The sequence below is a fragment of the Schistocerca americana genome, chromosome 6 (genome assembly GCF_021461395.2).
Source record: "Schistocerca americana isolate TAMUIC-IGC-003095 chromosome 6, iqSchAmer2.1, whole genome shotgun sequence".
Lineage (NCBI taxonomy): Eukaryota > Metazoa > Arthropoda > Insecta > Orthoptera > Acrididae > Schistocerca > Schistocerca americana.
The window spans coordinates 525386375-525408273 of record NC_060124.1 but is presented as its reverse complement, the minus strand read 5'-3'; the positions used below and the strand labels follow the sequence as shown (position 1 = coordinate 525408273).

The 21899-nt window shown below is 43.6% G+C and overlaps 1 protein-coding gene across 1 annotated transcript in view; it reads right to left on the bottom strand.

Moving 5' to 3' along the window:
* LOC124619654 (coiled-coil domain-containing protein 170) overlaps positions 1-21899 on the bottom strand; it is a 451315-nt gene that overhangs the window by 225451 nt on the left and 203965 nt on the right. The window lies entirely within an intron of this gene.

Here is a 21899-nt window from a genome sequence, read left to right as displayed (position 1 = left end):
GGGGGTGTCAATGGCCTTCCCTGCGCTCCCTCGCCTCCCTCTCTTCCTTGACCTTGACACGTGGCAGCATGGCGTGATTCCATTTACGATCCTGGAGAGAAGGAAGGAGGTTGGAAATTCTGAGAAAAATAAGGGTAAGCTATAGGAAAAAACGAGTACTATACAATATGTACAAGAATTACGAGCGAAAAATAAGACTGGAAGACCCAGAATGAAGTCCTTGGATTAAAAAGGGTTTAAAGCAGGGCTATAGTCTTTCGTCCCTATACATCGAAGAAGCAATGACGGAGATAAAAGAAAGATTCAAGAATGAGATTAAAATCCAGTATGAAAAGATAAGATTCGCTGATTACATTGCTATCCTCAGCGAAAGTGAAGAAGAATTGCACGATGTGTGAATGGAATGAACAGTCTAATGAGTACAGAATGTGGATTGAGAATAAATTGAAGAAAGATGAAAGTAATGAGAAGTAACAGAAATGAGAACAGCGAGAAAATGTCAATTTTGGTGATCACAAAGTACTATAGATGCAGTTAAGGAATTCTGCTACCTAAGCAGCAAAATATACCATGACGAATGGAGCAAGGAGGATATAAAAAGCAGACTAGCACTGGCAAAATGGACATTCCTGGCCAAGAGAAGTCTGCTTGTATCAAACATAGTTCTTAATTTGAGGACGAAATTTCTGAGAACATTGTATCGTAGTGAAACATGGACTGTGGGAAAACCGGAACAAGACAATCGAAGCCTTTGAGATGCGATGCTGCGAAAGAATGTTGAAAATTAGGTGGACTGATAAGGTACGGAATGAGGAGGTTCTCCGCAGAATCGGTGAGCCAAGAAATGTATGGAAAACAGTGACAAGAAGAAGGGACAGGATGATAGGACATATGTTAATACATCAGGGAGTAACCGCAGTGGTAGTAGAGAGAGTTGTAGGGGGCAAAAACTGTAGAGGAAGCCAGAGCTTGGAATACATCCAGCAAATTTGTTACGACGTAAACTCAAGCGCCAGAACGCCAGTGGAGAGCGATACAGAAGAGATGGCTGTGAGAAGACGTCGGCCAATCGCACGCTGACCGACCCCTCTGCAGGACGACAACGCAACAGCGGCGGCTCATATGTGAAGGGGACATAACCGTCGCGACCGACTGGCGACGCCCCAATTGAATAGTAGCTTCGGGAATTGCGACTTGTATAGCAGCGTGAACTCTGTTCACACCGCTTATGTACTCTATGTAACACAGACTTGGAATTGTTTATACTGAAGAAGCTTGATTATTTCGTATGTCGCCCTTTGCTTGCGACACGTCTGTGTAACTCTCAAAGTTAGTAATAGAACTCATTAATAAGATTTGTTTGAATTGTTTGAGTAGCGAACCGAGTACGCAGGTTTCCTAGACACCATATATTTACGTATTTGACGACGAGCATGGAGATATGATAAAATTACCTTGGACGTCGGTTGCAACTGCAGAGATTGAAAGGTTAGAACAAGAGTGGTTTTCGTGGCGGGCCGCATCAAACCAGTCAGAAGACCGAAGACCGATGACGTTGACTGCATCTCTAAAATGAAAAACAACTAAAATCGCTCAAAAGAGGAAAGGCCGCTGGACCTGATGGGATACCAGTTCGATTTTACCCAGAGTTCGCGAAGGAACTTGCCCCCCTTCTTGCAGCCGTGTACCGTAGGTCTCTAGAAGAGCGTAGCGTTCCAAAGGATTGGAAAAGGGCACAGGTCATCCCAGTTTTTAAGAAGGGACGTCGAACAGATGTGCAGAACTATAGACTTATATCTCTAACGTCGATCAGTTGTAGAATTTTAGAACACGTATTATGTTCGAGTGTAATGACTTTTCTGGAGACTAGAAATCTACTCTGTAGGAATCAGCATGAGTTTCGAAAAAGACGATCGTGTGAAACCCAGCTCGCGCTATTCGTCCACGAGACTCAAAGGGCCATAGACACGGTTTCCCAGGTAGATGCCGTGTTTCTTGACTTCCGCAAGGCGTTTGATACAGTTCCCCACAGTCTTTTAATGAACAAAGTAAGAGCATATGGACAATCAGATCAATAGTGTGATCGGATTGAAGAGTTCCTAGGTAACAGAACGCAGAATGCCATTCTCAATGGAGGGAAGTCTTCCGAAGTAAGAGTGATTTCACGTGTGCCGCAGGGGAGTGTCGTAGGACCTTCGCTATTCACAATATATATAAATGACCTTGTGGATAACATAGGAAGTTCACTGAGGCTTTTTGCGGATGATGCTGTAGTATATAGAGAGGTTGTAACAATGGAAAATTGTACTGAAATGCAGGAGGATCTGCAACGAGTTGGCGCATGATGCAGGGAATAGCAATTGAGTCTCAATGTAGACAAGTGTAATGTGCTGTGAATACAAAGAAAGAAAGATCCTTTATCATTTAGCTACAATATAGCAGGTCAGAAACTGGAAGCAGTTAATTCCATGAATTATCTGGGAGTAGGCATTAGGAGTGATTTAAAATGGAATGACCATATAAAATTAATCGTCGGTAAAGCGGATGCCAGACTGAGATTCATTGGAAAAATCCTTAGGAAATGCAGTCCGAAAACAAAGGAAGTAGGTTACAGTACACTTGTTCGCCCACTGCTGGAATACTGCTCACCGGTGTGGCATCCGCACCAGATACATAGATGATAGAAGAGATAGAGAAGATCCAACGGAGAGCAGCGCGCTTCGTTACAGGATCATTTAGTAATCGCGAAAGCGTTACGGAGATGATAGATAAACTCCAGTGGAAGACTCTGCAAGAGAGACGCTCAGTAGCTCGGTACAGGATTTTGTTGAAGTTTCGAGAACATACCTTCACCGAGGAATCAAGCAGTATATTGCTCCCTCCTACGTATATCTCGCGAAGAGACCATGAGGATAAAATCAGAGACATTAGAGCCCACACAGAGTCATACCGACAATCTTTCTTTCCACAAACAATCCGAGACTGGAATAGAAGGGAGAACCGATAGAGGTACTCAAGCTACCCTCCGCCACACACCATCAGGTGGCTTGCGGAGTATGGATGTAGATGTAGATGATCGATGCGTGAAGCATATAGCAATTACCAATGTCATACCTTAGCAAAAGATGTAGCCGAGAACCTGTGTAAAATCGCTAAACGAGTCCCAGGCTTCTATATCGTCACTCGTTGACCAGACTGGTGTGGCAATAGAAGACAGCAAAAGGAAATCCAGAATTTTAAACTACTCATTTACGAAATCATTCATGTAGACGGATCATATAAACAACCCGTGTTTGGCAGTCGTGCAATGTCCCATTCGGAGGACATAGTAATAGGCATCCCTCTCATAGAGAAGCAGCTGAAGAAGTTGAAAACAAGTAAGTACCCAGGTGCAGATGGAATCTCAGTTCGATTTTACCGAAAGTACTCTCCGGCATTGGTTCCTTACTTAGCTTGCATTTATCGCGAATCCCACGCCCAGCGCAAAGTCCCAAGCGACTGGGAAAAATGGAGGTGATTCCTTTACAGAAGGGTGAAACAACGGACCCGCAAAATTGTAGGCCAATATCTTTAACATCGATCTGCTGCAGAATTGGCCGGACTTTGTGGCCGTGCGGTTCTAGGCGCTTCAGTCTGGAACCGCGTGACCGCTACGGTCGCAGGATCGAATCCTGCCTCGCGCATGGATGTGTGTGATGTCCTTAGGTTAGTTAGGTTTAATTAGTTCTAAGTTCTAGGCGACTGATGTGCTCAGAGCCATTTGAACCAATTTTTTTTTTTTTTTTTGCGGAATTCTGGAACATGTTCTCAGTCGGAATATAATGAATTTCCTTGAGACGGAAAAGCTTTACGCACAAGTCAGCACGGATTTAAAAAGGATTGTGCTTGCGAAACTCAGCTTGCCCATCCCTTACATGATGTCCTGCGAACCAGGGGTGAATGGCTGCAAGCAGATTCCATATTCCTAGATTTCTGGAAAGCGTTTGACACTGTGTCCCACCGCAGACTGTTAAGAAAGGTATGAGCATGCGGAATAGGTTCCCAGATGTGTGAGAGGCTTGAAGACTTCTTAGATACGAGGGTCACTCCAAAAGAAATGCACACTATTTTTTTAAAAATCCATCTTTTATTTTACATGTTTGAAAGTTTTACAGTGTGTAGATACATCCTTCAGGAACAATATTTTCATTTCTCCACATAATTTCCATCCCTCTCAACTACTTTACGCGATCTTGGAACCAGCCCCTGTATACCCGCACGGTAAAATTCTGGACCAACCTGTTGGAGCCACTGTTAGGCAGCGTGCACAAGGGAGTCATCATCTTCAAACCTTGTTGCATTTAGAGAGTTTTTCAGTTTCCCAAAGAGATGATAGTCACATGAAGCCAAGTCAGGACTGTAAGGCGGGTGTTTCAGTGTTGTCCATCCGAGTTTTGTGATCGCTTACGTGGTTTTTTGACTGACATGTGGCCGTGCATTGTCGTGCAACAGCAAAACATCCTGCTTTTGCCAATGTGGTCGAATACGACTCAGTCGAGCTTGAAGTTTCTTCAGTGTCGTCACATATGTTGTATCCACGGACCCAACCAACCAACCAACTCGCGCACGCGCGCCCTGACCGTGACATCGTTGGCCCCAGTTCCTGTCGCGGCCGTCGGCGTCTCAGGGCGTTATCGCCGACGGAAGAGGTCGCGCCATGACTGAGCTCGAGTCCGCAGTGCCCTCTGCCTTTTGCGTATGAGGAGCGCTGGCCCCGAGACGGACAGTCTATTGTCGATTGTCTATTGCTAGCCTTTCGTGGAGTTTATAGCGGAGCCATTGCAGTGTGATATTTGCTATTGTATTCGACTAGGCTCAGTACACGGATTACTCTTGGATATTACTCAGACTTGTATTGCTGGTGCACGTTTCGTCAGAAATAAAGATAAGTTATCTCTTCATTCTAGCTGGCGCAATTCTTGTCATTAATTATTTTTCGGCCAACAGACATAGATAGCTACATCCTGGTCACTACCCACGCTTTATACAATTTGTGGTGGCTGCCCCAAAAGTACCGCCGAGGGCCTTGGGTTTGGGAGCCGTCACAAAAACATATGCATTAGAATTTATGGTGGTTCCACTTGGTATGATGTCCACAAGCAAGAGTCCTTCGGAATCGAAAATCACCGTAGCCATAACTTATCCAGCAGGAGGTGTGGTTTTGAATTTTTTTTTCTTGGGTGAATTTGCATGATCCCACTCCATTGACTGCCTCTTCGTCTCTGGTGAAAAATGATGGAGCCGTGTTTCATCACCTGTCACAATTCTTCCAAGAAATTCATCTCTGTCATTCTTGTACTGTTCCAAAAGTTCGCTGCATACCGTTTTTCTTGTTTCTTTGTGAGCCACTGTCAACATCCTGGGAACCCACCTGGCACAAACCTTTTTTAACGCCAACACTTTCAGTATTCTGCAAACACTTCCTTCCACTATCCCAAGGTAGCGTGACAATTCGTTCACTGTGATGCGTCTGTCAGTAGTCACCAATTCGTTAACTCTCTGCACATTGTCTGGAGTGTGTTCAGTACGAGGCCTGCTGCTGCGAGGACAATCCTCAATATTGCCGTGCCCGCTTTCATCACGTAACCTGCTTGCCCACCGACTAACTGTACTGCGATCGGTAGCAGCATCTCCATACACTTTTTTCAAACCCTTGTGGACGTTTCCCACTGTCTCGTTTTCAGAGCACAGGAATTCTATGACAGCACGTTGCTTCTAACGAACGTCAAGTGTAGCAGCCATCTTGAAGACATGCTGTGATGGTGCCACTCACGGGAACAGGTTGAACTAAGTTTGAAAACAAGCGGGAAGGATGTATATACACACTGTAAAACTTTCACACGTGCAGAATGTAAACTGTATTATTACAAAAATAGTGTTCATTTCTTTTGGAGTGACTCTCGTAATGGAACTCAGTATGTTGTCCTCGAAAGCGAGTGTTCATCAGGGACGTGCAGTAGGATCACTCTTATTCTCTACAAATATAAATGATCTGACTGACAGGGTAAGGAGCAATCTGTGGCTGTTCGCTGACGACGCTGTGGCGTATAGAAGGTATGTAGGAGGAAACAAGATGACAGACAAAATTTCTAGTTAGTGTGACGCATGGCAGCTTGTCCTAGATGTGGTTAATGCAGATGAGTAGGAAAAATAAACCCATAATGTTCGAATACAGCAAAAGCAGAATACTGCTTGACACAGTCACACCGATTTAATGTCCAGGAATAACACTGCTAAGCAGTATAAAAGGGAACGAGCATATAAGGCTGGTAGTGAGGAAGGCGATTGCTCGACTTAAGTTTAGTAAGAGAATTTTAAGAGAGTGTGGTCTTATAAAGGAGTCTGCTCACAGAAAAGTAGTGCTACTCATTCTTTAGTACTGTTTGAGCGTTTGGGACCCCCACCAGGTCGGATTAAAGAAAGACAACGAAGCAATTCAGAGGCGGGCTGCTAGATTTGTTACTGGTAGATTCAATCAATATGCGTATAGTACGGAGATTATTCGTGAACTCAAGTGCGAATCCATGGAGGGTAGACAACATTATTTTTGTGGAACACTACTGAGAAAATTTAGAGAACTGGCATTTGAAGCTGACTGCAGAACGATTCTACTGCCGCCAACGCACATTTGGCACAAGGAACACGAAGATAATAGAAACTAGGGTGTGTATGGAGGCATATAGCAGTCGTTTTTACCTCCGATCTGTTTACAAGTGGTACAAAGTACCTTCCACCAAGCGCCATATTGTGATTTGCGTAGTGTGTATGTATGTAGATGTAAGTAAATTTTATTGAGCGCACTTTATTGTCGCTCACTTTCAGCCTCTACTCCTCCCACACCAACTAACAGTCGCACTTTGAGGATCTGCAGTGGAATGTACACTCCTGGAAATGGAAGAAAGAACACATTGACACCGGTGTGTCAGACCCACCATACTTGCTCCGGACACTGCGAGAGGGCTGTACAAGCAATGATCACACGCACGGCACAGCGGACACACCAGGAACCGTGGTGTTGGCCGTCGAATGGCGCTAGCTGCGCAGCATTTGTGCACCGCCGCCGTCAGTGTCAGCCAGTTTGCCGTGGCATACGGAGCTCCATCGCAGTCTTTAACACTGGTAGCATGCCGCGACAGCGTGGACGTGAACCGTATGTGCAGTTGACGGACTTTGAGCGAGGGCGTATAGTGGGCATGCGGGAGGCCGGGTGGACGTACCGCCGAATTACTCAACACGTGGGGCGTGAGGTCTCCACAGTACATCGATGTTGTCGCCAGTGGTCGGCGGAAGGTGCACGTGCCCGTCGACCTGGGACCGGACCGCAGCGACGCACGGATGGACGCCAAGACCGTAGGATCCTACGCAGTGCCGTAGGGGACCGCACAGCCACTTCCCAGCAAATTAGGGACACTGTTGCTCCTGGGGTATCGGCGAGGACCATTCGCAACCGTCTCCATGAAGCTGGGCTACGGTCCCGCACACCGTTAGGCCGTCTTCCGCTCACGCCCCAACATCGTGCAGCCCGCCTCCAGTGGTGTCGCGACAGGCGTGAATGGAGGGACGAATGGAGACGTGTCGTCTTCAGCGATGAGAGTCGCTTCTGCCTTGGTGCCAATGATGGTCGTATGCGTGTTTGGCGCCGTGCAGGTGAGCGCCACAATCAGGACTGCATACGACCGAGGCACACAGGGCCAACACCCGGGATCATGGTGTGGGGAGCGATCTCCTACACTGGCCGTACACCACTGGTGATCGTCGAGGGGACACTGAATAGTGCACGGTACATCCAAACCGTCATCGAACCCATCGTTCTACCATTCCTAGACCGGCAAGGGAACTTGCTGTTCCAACAGGACAATGCACGTCCGCATGTATCCCGTGCCACCCAACGTGCTCTAGAAGGTGTAAGTCAACTACCCTGGCCAGCAAGATCTCCGGATCTGTCCCCCATTGAGCATGTTTGGGACTGGATGAAGCGTCGTCTCACGCGGTCTGTACGTCCAGCACGAACGCTGGTCCAACTGAGGCGCCAGGTGGAAATGGCATGGCAAGCCGTTCCACAGGACTACATCCAGCATCTCTACGATCGTCTCCATGGGAGAATAGCAGCCTGCTTTGCTGCGAAAGGTGGATATACACTGTACTAGTGCCGACATTGTGCATGCTCTGTTGCCTGTGTCTATGTGCCTGTGGTTCTGTCAGTGTGATCATGTGATGTATCTGACCCCAGGAATGTGTCAATAAAGTTTCCCCTTCCTGGGACAATGAATTCACGGTGTTCTTATTTCAATTTCCAGGAGTGTATCTTTGAGTTCAACAGAGATGATAATAGTGGTGAGGCAGAGATAACAGTGGTCAGGCAGAAATGCATTTATAACTGGAAGCATTCACTGACCAGAGCCGGCCAGTGTGGCCGAGCGGTTCTAGACGCTTCAGTCTGGAACCGCGCGACTGCTACGGTCGCAGGTTCGAATCCTGCCTCGGGCATGGATGTGTGTGATGTCCTTAGGTTAGTTAGGTTTAAGTAGTTCTAAGTTCTAGGGGACCGATGACCTCAGATGTTAAGTCCCATAGTGCTCAGAGCCGTCTGAACCATCCATCCACTGACCAGAGAGGAGTGCAATGTTAAGTGGCGGAGCAGTTACCACTGCCGCGACACAACACATTACATACGTCCCCGTATCCTAGTTCCCTGACCCAAATACGAGGTGTGGCTATAAAATAACGGGGCTGATGCGTTACCGATTAAGTACTCATGGCCGAAGATGATTGACGAATAGCTATGAAGCATGAAGCTTTCTCAGTCGAATGCGTCATCTCTGGTGTCAGTAGACAAATCATTGTGTCACTGTGGCCGCGACCTTCATTTGTGTAAGAGTTGTTATTTTGCTTTGCCGGAAAAATGATAAGTGTAATAACAGAGTAATGAATTGCCGTGAAATTTCACACGAAACTTGAAAAAACCTGCTATTGAAATCTTTTAGTAAAAGAAGTGTATGGCGAAGACTGTTTATTGCCTACTCGAGTTTTTGAGTGGTTCGAAATGGTATAGAACACGTAGGTGACTCACGCCCAGGTCGCTCTTCAACATAAAAAAATGTATGAAAATTTCGAAAAAGTAAATAATTTGACTCGATCTGACCGTCGGTTGAGTATTCGATCGATTGCTGAAACTGAACTGAAAGGAATGCATAAGGCAAATGTTACATAACCAGTTTAATAAAAGGAAAGTGTGTGTGAAACTGATGCCAAAAATTATCAGCGATCGAACAAAAACGAGCTCGTTAAAAGTGTTTGTACTGACACTTTTGTTTGAACTGACATTTTGAGTACCACTGAAAATGATCATTATTTCTTGGAAAGAGCGATAACATGTGACGAATCTTGGTTTTTCACTTATGATCCAGAAACTAACCGCCTGTGCATGCACTGGAAGTGCTCTTCTTCACCGAGACTGAAAAAGCTTGAACGAGCCAATCAAGATTCAAAGCGATGAGGATTCAGGATTATTTTTTGCGATATTCATGGAACTATGTGTGTTTTCACTGGATTGTTGAAGGTCTAACTATTAATTAATCTAAATCTCATGTTAGTAAATTGTCGAAGTGTCTGTAGCAAGATCCCCGAGTTACTCTCCGAATTAAACAGTAGTAATGCCAATATCGTAATAGGTACCGAAAGCTGGCTGAAACCAGACATAAATAGCAGAGAAATTTTGAACTCGGATTGGACAATGTTTAGGAAGGATTGGACCGATGCTGTGGGAGGTGGTGTGTCCATTGTAGTTAAAAGCTGTTTAAACGCAGTTGAGATCGATACTGGGTCGGACTGTGAAATAGTCCGGATAAAGCTGTCAATCAGACAAGGAGTGACCATCGTATTAGGATGTTTTTATAGACCACCAGCATCCGCAGCAACACACGTCGCAGAACGTTTCAGGGAAAGTCTTGATTACATAGGAAATAAATATCCAAATTATCCATTAGTTATAGGTGGAGACTTTAATCTGGCGTCCATTGACTGGGAAAATTGCACGTTTATCACAGGGGGCAGAAGCAAAGACTCGTGTGAAGTTATTCTAGGAGTGCTCTCAACATACACCCTTGAGCAACTGGTTAGAAATCCAACTCGAAATTGGAAACATTAAATATCTTGGCGATAAACAGACCTGATCTTTTTGAGGAATTTAATCTGGAAAAAGGTATTAGCGACCATAATGTCGGTGTGGCTTCTATGTCAGTGGAAGTTGCAAAAAAAAAAAAAAAACAAAAAAACAAAAAAAGCGTATAGTTTTCTTCTTTGTAAAAGCAAATAAAGGTTGGAATTTAAAGGTATTGTCCACCACGTGCTAGAGGAATATGTGACTAGTAAACATGTAGGGGAGGGAAAGGATCCACCTCGGTTCAACAAACATATCAAATGGTTCAAATGGCTCTGAGCACTTAACAGCTGTGGTCATCAGTCCCCTAGAACTTAGAACTACTTAAACCTAACTAACCTAGGGCCATCACACACATCCATGCCCGAGGCAGGATTCGAACCTGCGACCGTAGCAGTCGCGCGGTTCCGGACTGCGCGCCTAGAACCGCGAGACCACCGCGGCCGGCAACAAACATATCAGGAAGTTGCTGAGAAAGCAGAGAATTTGGCACAGTCGTTTTAAATTTAGTCACTGCCCCGCTGACAAACAGAAATTACGCGAAATGAAAGCAGCTGGCAAAAGGTCAATGAGAGATTCATTTAACGAATTTGAAAGCAATACTTTATGAGTAAATTCTAAACATAACCCCAAAAAATTTTGGTCGTAAGTAAAATCTGTGAACGCTACACATAATTCAATACCTTCTCTTGCTGCTTGCTGGCAGTACGGGTAATGTAACGGATGATGATAAACAGAAGGCCGAAATTCTAAACCTATCTTTCAAAAGCTCCTTTACGTGAGGACTGCAGCACCATTCCCCCTTTCTATTATCGAACAAACGCAAGGATGGCTGACACTGTATTTAGTGTATCAGGGATTACAAAACAGTTAAGATCCTTAGACGTCAGGAAGGCATCTGGCCCAGACAGTATCCCCGTAAGATTTTATGTTGACTATGCTACAAATATAGCACCATTCTTAGCCATCATCTACCAGAGATCATCGGAACAGCGGAAAGTTCCACGGTACTCGAAAAAAGCCCAAGTCATAGCAGTCAACAAAAAGGGTAGAAAATCGGATGCACATAATTACCGACCAATTTCACTGACATCGATTTGTTGTAGAATCATGGAACATATTTTGTGTTCAGACATAATGACCTTTCTAGACTCTGAGAAGCTCATCTGCAGAAACCAGCACGGTTTTAGGAAACAGCGGTCATGCGAGACACAGCTGGCCATCTTTGTGCATGATATACTGGCTGCCAGGTTGATGCCACATTTCTCGACTTTCGAAAGGCGCTCGACTCAGTTCCGCACTGTCGCTTGCTCCAAAAAGGGCGCGCTTACGGTCTATCCGATGACACATGCAGTTGGATAGTTTTCTAACAGACAGAGAACAGTATGTCGTCCTCAGTGGGGTGACTTCAACAGAAATAAGCTTAACTTTAAGTGTGCCCCAGGGCAGCGTAATAGGTCCGCTACTTTTTACGATTTACATAAACGATCTGGTTGATGATATTGACAGCGGCATTAGACTGTTTACCGATGATGCTGTAGTCTACAGGAAAGTAGTATCGCACGAAAGCTGTGAACAAATCAATGAGGATTTGCAGAAAATAAATGCGTGGTGTAATGACTGGCAGTTATCTCTCATTATTAGTAAGTGTAACCTACTGCGTATAACAAAGCGAATATCCCCATTATTGTACGAGTACAAAATAAATGACCAGTCTTTGGAAGCTGTAACATCCGTCAAGTATCTGGGTGTGAGTATTCGAAATGATCTCAAATGGAATGATTAGATTACACAAGTAACGGGTAAGGCGAACTCTAGATTGCGGTTTATCGGTATAATCCTGAAGTGATGCAGTCCTTCAACAAAGGAAATTGCTTACAATACTTTATTTCGTCCAGTCTTAGAGTATTGTTCGTCTGTATGGGATCCTTATCAGTTGGGTCTGAGTCAAGAGATTGAGAAGGTCCAAAGAAGAGCGGCAAGATTCGTGACTTGTACATTTAGCCATCGCGAGAGCGTTACAAATCTCATAGAAAGTTTGAAGTGGGACACACTTGCAGATAGACGACGCGCTAAACGGAAGGGGCTACTCACTAAATTCCAAAATCCGATCTTCGCCGAGGATGTAGAGCATATATTATTACCAAAAACTTTCATATCGCGCAAGGATCAAGATTCAAAGATAAGGGAAATTAGAGCTCGTACTGAGGCGTTCAGACTGTCGTTTTCCCCTCACGCGATCCGCAAGTGGAACAGAGGGGGGGATATGACATTGGCGCGAATAGTGCCCTCCGCCACACACCGTTTGGTGGCTAGCGGAGTATATATGTAGATGAAGATGTAATACGTATTACTACCTTGAAGCTCTTGCTCAACCCCGTGAGAAAATAATGAGTGAAGACCCGAATTTTGGAAGAACAAATCAGGATTCTGCAACAAGACGAAGCACCATCTCATACAGCTTTGTCTGCTAAGAGGTTTCTAGCGAAGTATACAGCATCCCAATGTTAGATCATCCACCTTATTCGTCTGATTTACACTATGTGACTTTTATCCATTTCCCAATATCAGACTGTCATAAAAGGAACAAGATTTAGCCGGCCGAAGTGGCCGTGCGGTTAAAGGCGCTGCAGTCTGGAACCACAAGACCGCTACGGTCGCAGGTTCGAATCCTGCCTCGGGCATGGATGTTTGTGCTGTCCTTAGGTTAGTTAGGTTTAACTAGTTCTAAGTTCTAGGGGACTAATGACCTCAGCAGTTGAGTCCCATAGTGCTCAGAGCCATTTGAACCATTTGAACAAGATTTCAGCTCGTTTACGCAGTGGAAGAAAAAGCGTCGCACATCATCAAGGAGCTCACAGACTAAAACTTCCAGATCTGTTTCCGTCAATAGGAAATTCGCATGGAGAGTTCTAGGGATAGAGGAGGGAAGTACATTGAGAGTGACAGTAACTAAAATAGGGGAGGGTCAGGTAAAACAGGGTAGTCTGACGAAACAGGGTATCGTACTTTCCTCGTCTGATATGTGTTGTCATCTCCCGGTAAACATAGTAACCTCTTTCCCACTCGATGACCTTCATTCTTAGAATAGCTGCAGTCCGTTGAAAGCAACCGCGAGTTCTCTCGGTGGAAAAATATATTTTTACAGTGTTGTGTTGTAATATTCGACTGTGAATTGTACGTTTATATTTCGAAGACACTATTTTGAAGACTGTAAAGTAAGTATGATATAAGTTAAACGTTGTCTGCACTACAGATCGTTGAGTGTTTCAAAATGTTTGTCCCGCTCAAGGGCTGTTGAAATCAATTTGTTCTTAACATGGCGTTGTCGGATAAAACAACAGGGTGCCACTAAGTTTGATAAAACTGAGTAGTGCCCCGTTTTATCGAACTGGTTTAAAAATCGCCATTTGCGATTTTCAAATTGTTTATTTAGTTTGTTCAGTTAGAAAATTTATTATTATTATTCACAGGATCTAACTTAAATTATTCCATAATTAAGGTGCCTTATAAAAGGAAAAGTGACAGACAGTCATGGAGTCAAGAGAGTATGAAAGAAACTGTAGCGCCAGTTTTGGCCCAAACAATGGGCTATTTGAAAGCATCGAAGTCCTTCGGGGTTCTTCAGAGTACTCTGGAAGCACGTGTAAAAAAAGGTCTATTTACTACAGATGAAGATAGTAACCGTTCTCGAAAGAACAGATACCATTGATGACCGTGCAGCTTCTCTAGAAAAAATGATAATTAATTGAAACCCTCAGCTGCCGACAGGTGTTGTTCACATACCACGATGGTGACAGCTGAAAATAAGTGCCCCGACCGGGACTCGAACCCGGAATTTCCTGCTTACATGGAATACGCTCTATCCATCTTTTATTTTTTATTTTTTTAAATCTTATTTTGTTCGCTTTCGTTCGTTGCATCTGCTCGGGGCGGACGTCGCAAGACATCCGTTTAAGTTCGTTGATGATCGATTAACCCAGTTTTTTTTATTACAGAGGGCTGCTACCCCTCTGACCGAACGCGCTGAGCTACCGTGCCGGCGATCTGAGCCACTGAGGACATATATGAATAGCGCGACTGCAGAGACTTATCCCTTGCACGCCCCTGTGAGACCCACATTCCCAACTGTCCACAATCTACATATGTAATGTTCCTAATAGATACTTTGTTCATCCACTCTGTTCTTTCGAGAACAGTTACTATCTTCATCTATAGTTAAATGGCTACCCGGCCATTGACCTTCGTCTGTGCGAATGCGCACAGGTTGCCCGAACTCTTACGGGAATCGTTACTTTAGTGGACGCGAGTAATGAGTGGATGAGCAAAGTATCTATTAGGAACATTACATATGTAGGCTGTGGGCAGTTGGGAATGTTGGTTTCACGGAAGGGGGGGGGGGGGGCGTGCAAGGGATAGGTCCCTGCAGTCGCGCTATTCATCTGTGTCCTCAGTGGCTCGCCGGCACGGTAGCTCAGCGTGTTCGGTCAGAGAGCCGGTTGGCCTCTGTAATAAAAAACTGAGTGGAAGGATCAACCACCGAACTTGAACAGGATGTCTTGCGACGTCCGCAACGACCAATCACAACAATAAAAAAAAATAAATTAAAAGAATATGGATAGAGCGTCTACCATATAAGCAGGAGATCCCGGGTTCGAGTCCCGGTCGGGACACACATTTTCAGCTGTCCCCATCCAGGTATGTCAACACCACCTGTCGACAGCTGAGGGATTCAATTAATTATTACCTATTTACTATTTTAGAAGAAATTAATTAAACTGTTGCAGTTATTATTATTATTGTTTTTGATTTAGGTCTAGGCTGCTACAAACCTGTATTTAATCAGGAGCAGGAAAATTAATTAGCTGAATATATCCTGTTAATGGAAAGCAGATTGTTTGGATTGACCATCGATGAGGTGCGAAAGTCTTGGTTTCGAACTGGCAGAGAAAAATAACTTGCCGCATAACTTCAGCAAGACTAAGAAGATGGCAGGTAAATGCTGGTTCTATTCGTTTTTGAAGAGGAATCCTCAATAAGCCTGCGTTCTGCCGAGCCAACATCTCTTGCCAGAGCAATGGGCTTCAACCGTGCAGTGGTGAAGCAGTTCTTTGGTCTGCTGTTAGAACTTTATAATAGGTACAACTTCACAGCCGATAGAGTCTATAGCGTTGATGAGACAGGAATAACAACGGTCCCTAATGAGCAGTCAAAGGTACTTGCTTTGAGGGGAAAACGTCAAGTTGGCGGTTTGGTTTCTGTGGAGGGATGCAACTTAGTGACTGCTGTAGCCCGTATGAGCGCTTCTGGAATTTATATGCCCACAATGTTTGTGTTCCCTAGACAAAGAGCCAAGCCTGAGCTGCTGGATAATGCTACTCCAGGATCTACTGCGGAGTGTCAGCCTAGCGGATGGATGCAGAAAGAAATTTTCCTGAAGTGGTTTCAACGATTTGTTGAATTTTCTAAACCAACTGCAGAGAAACCTGTTCTTCTGCTCTTGGATGGTCACTCAACACACACGAAGAGTATTGAATTCATTGATATGTCTAGAGAAAACCATGTTTATCTCTTATGCTTTCTCCCACACTGCAGCCACCGAATGAAGCCTCTGGATGTCGCAGTCATGACCCCACTGAGTAATTATTACTCTCAAGAGCTTCGAAAGTGGCTTCAGTGTCATCCTGGACGAGTGATAACCATCAATCAAGTTGTAGGGCTGTATGGGACAGCATTCATGATGGGTGCTTCTTTTGAGACTGCTGTAAATGCATTCGGTAAAACTGGAATCTTCCCACTACATGCAGATATTTTCCATGATTGGGTGTATCATCCTTCTGAAACAACAGACACTGACCTACTGTTGGAGAAAGGTGATGTACCGCCTTCGGAACCTACTTCAGAATCATTAAACAGAGAAACATCTTTTCCAACCACACCAGGGTCTTCAGCTTTCCACGTCTCTCCGAAAGACATAAAAGCAGTGCCGATAGCTGAAAGAAAGGAACAAAAATCTCATAGAAGAAGAGGAAAGACAGCTGTTCTTACAAGGTCACCTTATAAGTAAGAATTAAAGTCTTCTATGAAAAAGGGAAAGACTCCCAAAATGAAACTTCAAATGGAGCCACATTCTAACAGTTGTAGGCCTACTCGAGTCAGAAATGTAGGACAGAAGAAAGCAAAGAAAGTTGGAAAAGTACGGGAGTATAGCACATCGTCAGAAGAGGAAGGAGAAGATAATAATACAGCTTGCATTTATTGTAATGAACTTTTCTCTAATTCTAAGTCAAGAAGGCTGGGTGAAGTGTTACAAGTGTAGTGAATGGGCTCATGAACAGTGCTCTGGCATTAATTAAGATGATGATGAACCATATAAATATGATTTTTATACATGAAGTGATTGTCAGGGTTTGTAAATGGAGTTTTTTTATTTTCTTTATAATGTAGTACCCTATTCTATCCAACTAGTCTGATAAAACGGGGCAGCTGACACAAGTGTAAAAATTATTTTCTGTGATGAGACATTTTTTTTAAAATGTGTTTTTCATGCCCAATTGTAAGTTCACAGATTGGACAATTAGTCATTAAAAACTAAACAGATTGGTACTCATAGTTCATTACATATGCCACTTTGTTTATTAAGTACCCTGTTTTAACCGACTTTCCCCTATGTATTTTTTTGAAATAAAATGTTTTGCAGCAATAGCACCGTTATTTTATAGCCAAACCTCGTAAGCTCTAGCCCAGGCCATGTTGCTACTCTCTACTGTGTACCTGTCTGATTACATTTAGGACGACTTGCGTGCGATTCTGATTTTCGCTGGACTTGTGGGAGGTACTGTATGTTTCCTGGTGGATTACCCTGACTGTGCCCCTGGCTGCAAGTAGATTATTTTTCAGGAAGGACTTCACTTAGGAGCTGATAAATAGTGGGTCAGGGCGAATGTAACCCTCACATTAATTAGCTATAAACAATAAATTTAAATACAGCATTTGCAGTCAATAAAAATAAACAAACTAAACAGATTAGGTGTATTATGTGCAAGAATGTAGTTAAAGAACATTGTAACTGTTATTATTTCTAGAATGTGTTCCATTTTGAATTACGGCTAAATCAACTGTCGTTGTGTTTTTCAAAGTTACTGAATGTCTTACTGTGAATCAGTTAACATCTTTTAATCACGCATTAAGACCAGAAAGATAGAGTAACATGTTCATTTTATTAACGTTTATTTCAGGGCGGCTCTTCTGGGTGTTAGTAACTAATTTTGAAACAAAGGGTGCATTGTCAATCAGATTTTTACTGGAATGTTTTAGCCATTTAGAGGATATCGTTATACAGTCCGTTGATGGTGTCAGCTGTTCCTAATTTAGGATTTACATAGTTTCTTGCTAAATTACTCCATAAAAATGTCTGGGTGGGTCCTACTATAAGGGCACCGCCTCTTATGTGTCCCGTTCTTGACAAACTATACCTGGAAGTATGTAAGTCCCTTTATATATGTATCACATTTTTCATTCTTAAAATGTAATGCTACGTCATGTTAGATACCTGTATAAAAGCGATCCATCACTGAATTAAAACTACTACTACTACTACTACTATAGTAGTAGTACAAAACTGCACGCCTCCTCGGTTGCTTATCTGCTCAAATGTCTAGCTGGATACCAGTGAGCTGCGTGCGGACTGGAACTGATTTCTGCCGCCCATGAAACTTCTTTGCTCGGCGTTTCCAAGCGACCTGTTGGTCGGCGTCTCACGAGAAAGCATGGACTCATTCTCCAAGCCCACTTAACAACATGTGCGCTCCCTGGCACAAATGTTTGCCTGCTGTTCCGATAGAGTAACAGGCGTGTCTCCCAAAGACAGTGCTCCGATTCGTAGTGTTGTGGTAGCTGTGGAAACTGTGCGCGTTGAAGAATTATTGCTTCCTTCCGACTCCTGGTCGCGCGAGTGCGTCTACGGAGTTTTGACTGCCTTGGTTGTGGATGCCGCCGTACCAGTGTTAATTTGCAGCCAAGTATTGCTGTAAAAGGGAAAGGTGTGCATACGACAGCTGAAGAATTATTGTTTTACTCTGCCTTCATGGCCATGGGTTTGCGTCTGCGGAATCAACAAGTTCCTTACTTCTGCTACATTGGTCGTGGAGGTTGGCTGCTGGTATTTACTTACAGCCAGACACAAGGGTGCTAAGGAAATGGTTAGTACTTCTGTTACGTGTGGCAAAAGTGCCAAAAAGGACCACCGGCGTTCGCGAAATGCCTTGCTGTTCACCGAAATTGACTGTGGGATATCTTGTATAATGCTGCTTAGCTTTGGGCAGTGACAATCATAGTTGTCTTAGGCCTCCGTCTGGGTCAGCATTGTGTGTTAATAGCAAATCTCAAGTTATTTCATGCTTACTGGCAAAGGTCGAACAGAAATTACATTTTAATGTTGATTGTTTTGGTTCAAATGGCTCTGAGCACTATGGGACTTCACTTCTAAGGTTATCAGTCCCCTAGAATTACAACTACTTAAACCTAACTAACCTAAGGACACCACACACACATCCATGCTCGAGGCAGGATTCGAACCTGCGAACGCAGCGGCCGCGCGGTTCCAGACTGTAGCCCCTAGAACCACTCGGCCACCCCGGCCGGTATGTGATTGTTTTGTGCAAGTCTCCTGTCCGTATTTATTCACATACAAGTAATTATTATTATTTAAAAAAAAATTAAATGCATTTCTATTTAATTGCTACAATAATTTTGTAAATTCAAGACTCCTGTGCCATGGTATACAAACACTTGTATTGATTGTTTAGTTAAGGTTGTAAGGGCCTTGTAAGGTCTTCTGGCCCCCGATTTATGTTACGTCACTTTAAGAAGAAGAAGAAGAGGGTTAGAAATGAAATAGGACGCCGCCTGGAAGAATTTTGCACAGAGCATAACTTAATCATAGCTAACACTTGGTTCAAGAGCCATGAAAGAAAGTTGTATATATGGAAGAGGCCTGGAGATACTAGAAGGTTTCAGATAGATTATATAATGCTAAGACAGAGATTTAGGAACCAGGTTCTACATGGTAAGACATTTCCAGGGGCAGATGTGGACTCTGACCATAATCTATTGGTTGTCAACTGTAGATTAAAACTGAAGAAACTGCAATAAGGTGGGAATTTAAGGAAATGGGATCTGGGTAAACTGACTAAACGAGGGGTTGTACAGACTTTCAGGGAGAGCATAAGGGAACAATTCACAGGAATGGGGGGCAGAAATACAGCAAAAGAAGAATGGGTAGCTCTGAGGGATGAAGCAGTGAAGGCAGCAGAGGATCAAGAAGTAAAAAGACGAGGGCTAGTGGAAATCCTTGGGTGACAGAAGGAATATTGAATTTAATTGAAAAAAGGAGAAAATATAAAAATGCAGTAAATGAAGCAGGCAAAAAGGAATACAAACGTCTCAAAAATGAGATCGACAGGAAGTGCAAAATGGCTAAGCAGGGCTGGCTAGAGGACAAATGTAAGGATATAGAGGCTTATCTCACTAGGGGTAAGATAGATACTGCTTACAGGAAAATTGAAGAGGCCTTTGGAGAAAAGAGAGGAACTTGTATTAAGATCAAGAGCTCAGATGGAAACCCAGTTCTAAGCAAAGAAGGGAAAGCAGAAAGGTGGAACAAGTATACAGAGGGTCTATACAAGGGCGATGGAAATGGAAGAGGAAATGGGATGGTAGATACGATACTGCGTGAAGAGTTTGACAGAGCACTGAAAGACCTGAGTCGAAACAAGGCCCCGGGAGTAGACAACATTCCATTAGAACTACTGACGGCTTTGGGAGAGCCAGTCCTCACAAAACTCTACCATCTAGTGAGCAAGACGTATGAGACAGGCGAAATACCCTCAAACTGCAAGATGAATATAGTAATTCCAATCCCAAGGAAAGGAGGTGTTGACAGATGTGAAAGTTACCGAACTGTCAGTTTAATAAGTCACAGCTGCAAAACAGTGACACGAATTCTTTACAGACGAATGAAAAAACTGGTAGAAGCCGACCTTGGGGAAGATCAGTTTGGATTCCGTTGAAATGTTGGAACACGTGAGGCAATACTGACCTTACGACTTATCTTAGAAGAAAGATTAAGGAAAGTCAAACCTACGTTCCTAGCATTTGTAGACTTGGAGAAAACTTTTGACAATGTTGACGGTAACACTCTCTTTCAAATTCTAAAGGTGGCAGGGGTAAATCACAAGGAGCGAAAGGCTATTTACAATTTGTACAGATACTAGATGGCAGTCATAAGATTCGAGGGGCATGAAAGGGAAGCGTGGTTGAGAAGGGAGTGAGACAGGGTTGTAGCCTATCCCCGATGTTATTCAATCTGTATATTGAGCAAACAGTAAAGGAAACAAAAGAAAAATTCGGAGTAGGTATTAAAATCCATGGAGTAGAAATAAAAAGTTTGAGGTTCGCCGATGACATTGTAATTCTGTCAGAGACGGCAAAGGACGTGGAAGAGCAGTTGAACGGAATGTACAGTGTCTTGAAAGGAGGATATAAGATGAACATCAACAAAAGCAAAACGAGGATAATGGAATGTAGTCGAGTTAAGTCGGGTGATGCTGAGGGAATTAGATTAGGAAATGAGACACTTAAAGTAGTAAAGGAGTTTTGCTATTTGAGGAGCAAAATAACTGATGATGGTCGAAGTAGAGAGGATATAAAATGTAGACTGTCAATGGCAAGGAAAGCGTTTCTGAAGAAGAGGAATTTGTTAACATCGAGTATAGATTTAAGTGTCAGGAACTCGTTTCTGAAAGTATTTGTATGGAGTGTAGCCATGTATGGAAGTGAAACAAGGACGATAAATAGTTTGGATAAGAAGAGAATAGAAGCTTTCGAAATGTGGTGCTACAGAAGAATGCTGAAGATTAGATGGGTAGATCACATAACTAATGAGGAGATACTGAATAGAATTGGGGAGAAGAGGAGTTTGTGGCACAACTTGACAAGAAGAAGGGATCGGTTGCTTGAACATATTATGAGGCATCAAGGGATCACAAATTTAGCATTGGAGGGCAGCGTGGAGGGCGAAAATCGTAGAGGGAGACCAAGAGATGAATACACTAAGTAGATTCAGAAGGATGTAGGTTGCAGTAAGTGCTGGGAGAAGAAGAAGCTTGCACAGGATAGAGTAGCATGGAGAGCTGCGTCAAACCAATCTCAGGACTGACGACCACAACAACAACAACATTTTAATATTTACGTTCTCTCTCTCTCTCTCTCTCTCTCTCTCTCTCTCTCTCTCTGTGTGTGTGTGTGTGTTGTGTGTGTGTGTGTGTGTGTGTGTGTGTGTGTGTATGTGTGTGTGTTTGTTAAAAGAACTGAGCGATGTCAGAGCTAGCTCAAGTTGGTAGCCTTATTTTAATGCATCATTTGCTTGCGCAACTTTTTTTTTAACTTGTAAGCTTAACGTTGATTACCTCACTGTTTATCGTCTCTGAAAGTCACGTATACAAGCATTAAAGTTTTGGCAAATGTTCTCATTTTCATGGTTGGAGTTATTGATAATTTTATAGTACTTGTTGTAACGCCTCTTGTGACTAATTTTTGCCACTGATAAGATGCTGTTGAAGCAAATAAAAATTATGCAAGGTTTATGTACCCAGCACCCTATCACTCGCTAGCATTTCAAGCAATATTTTCCATCACGCAG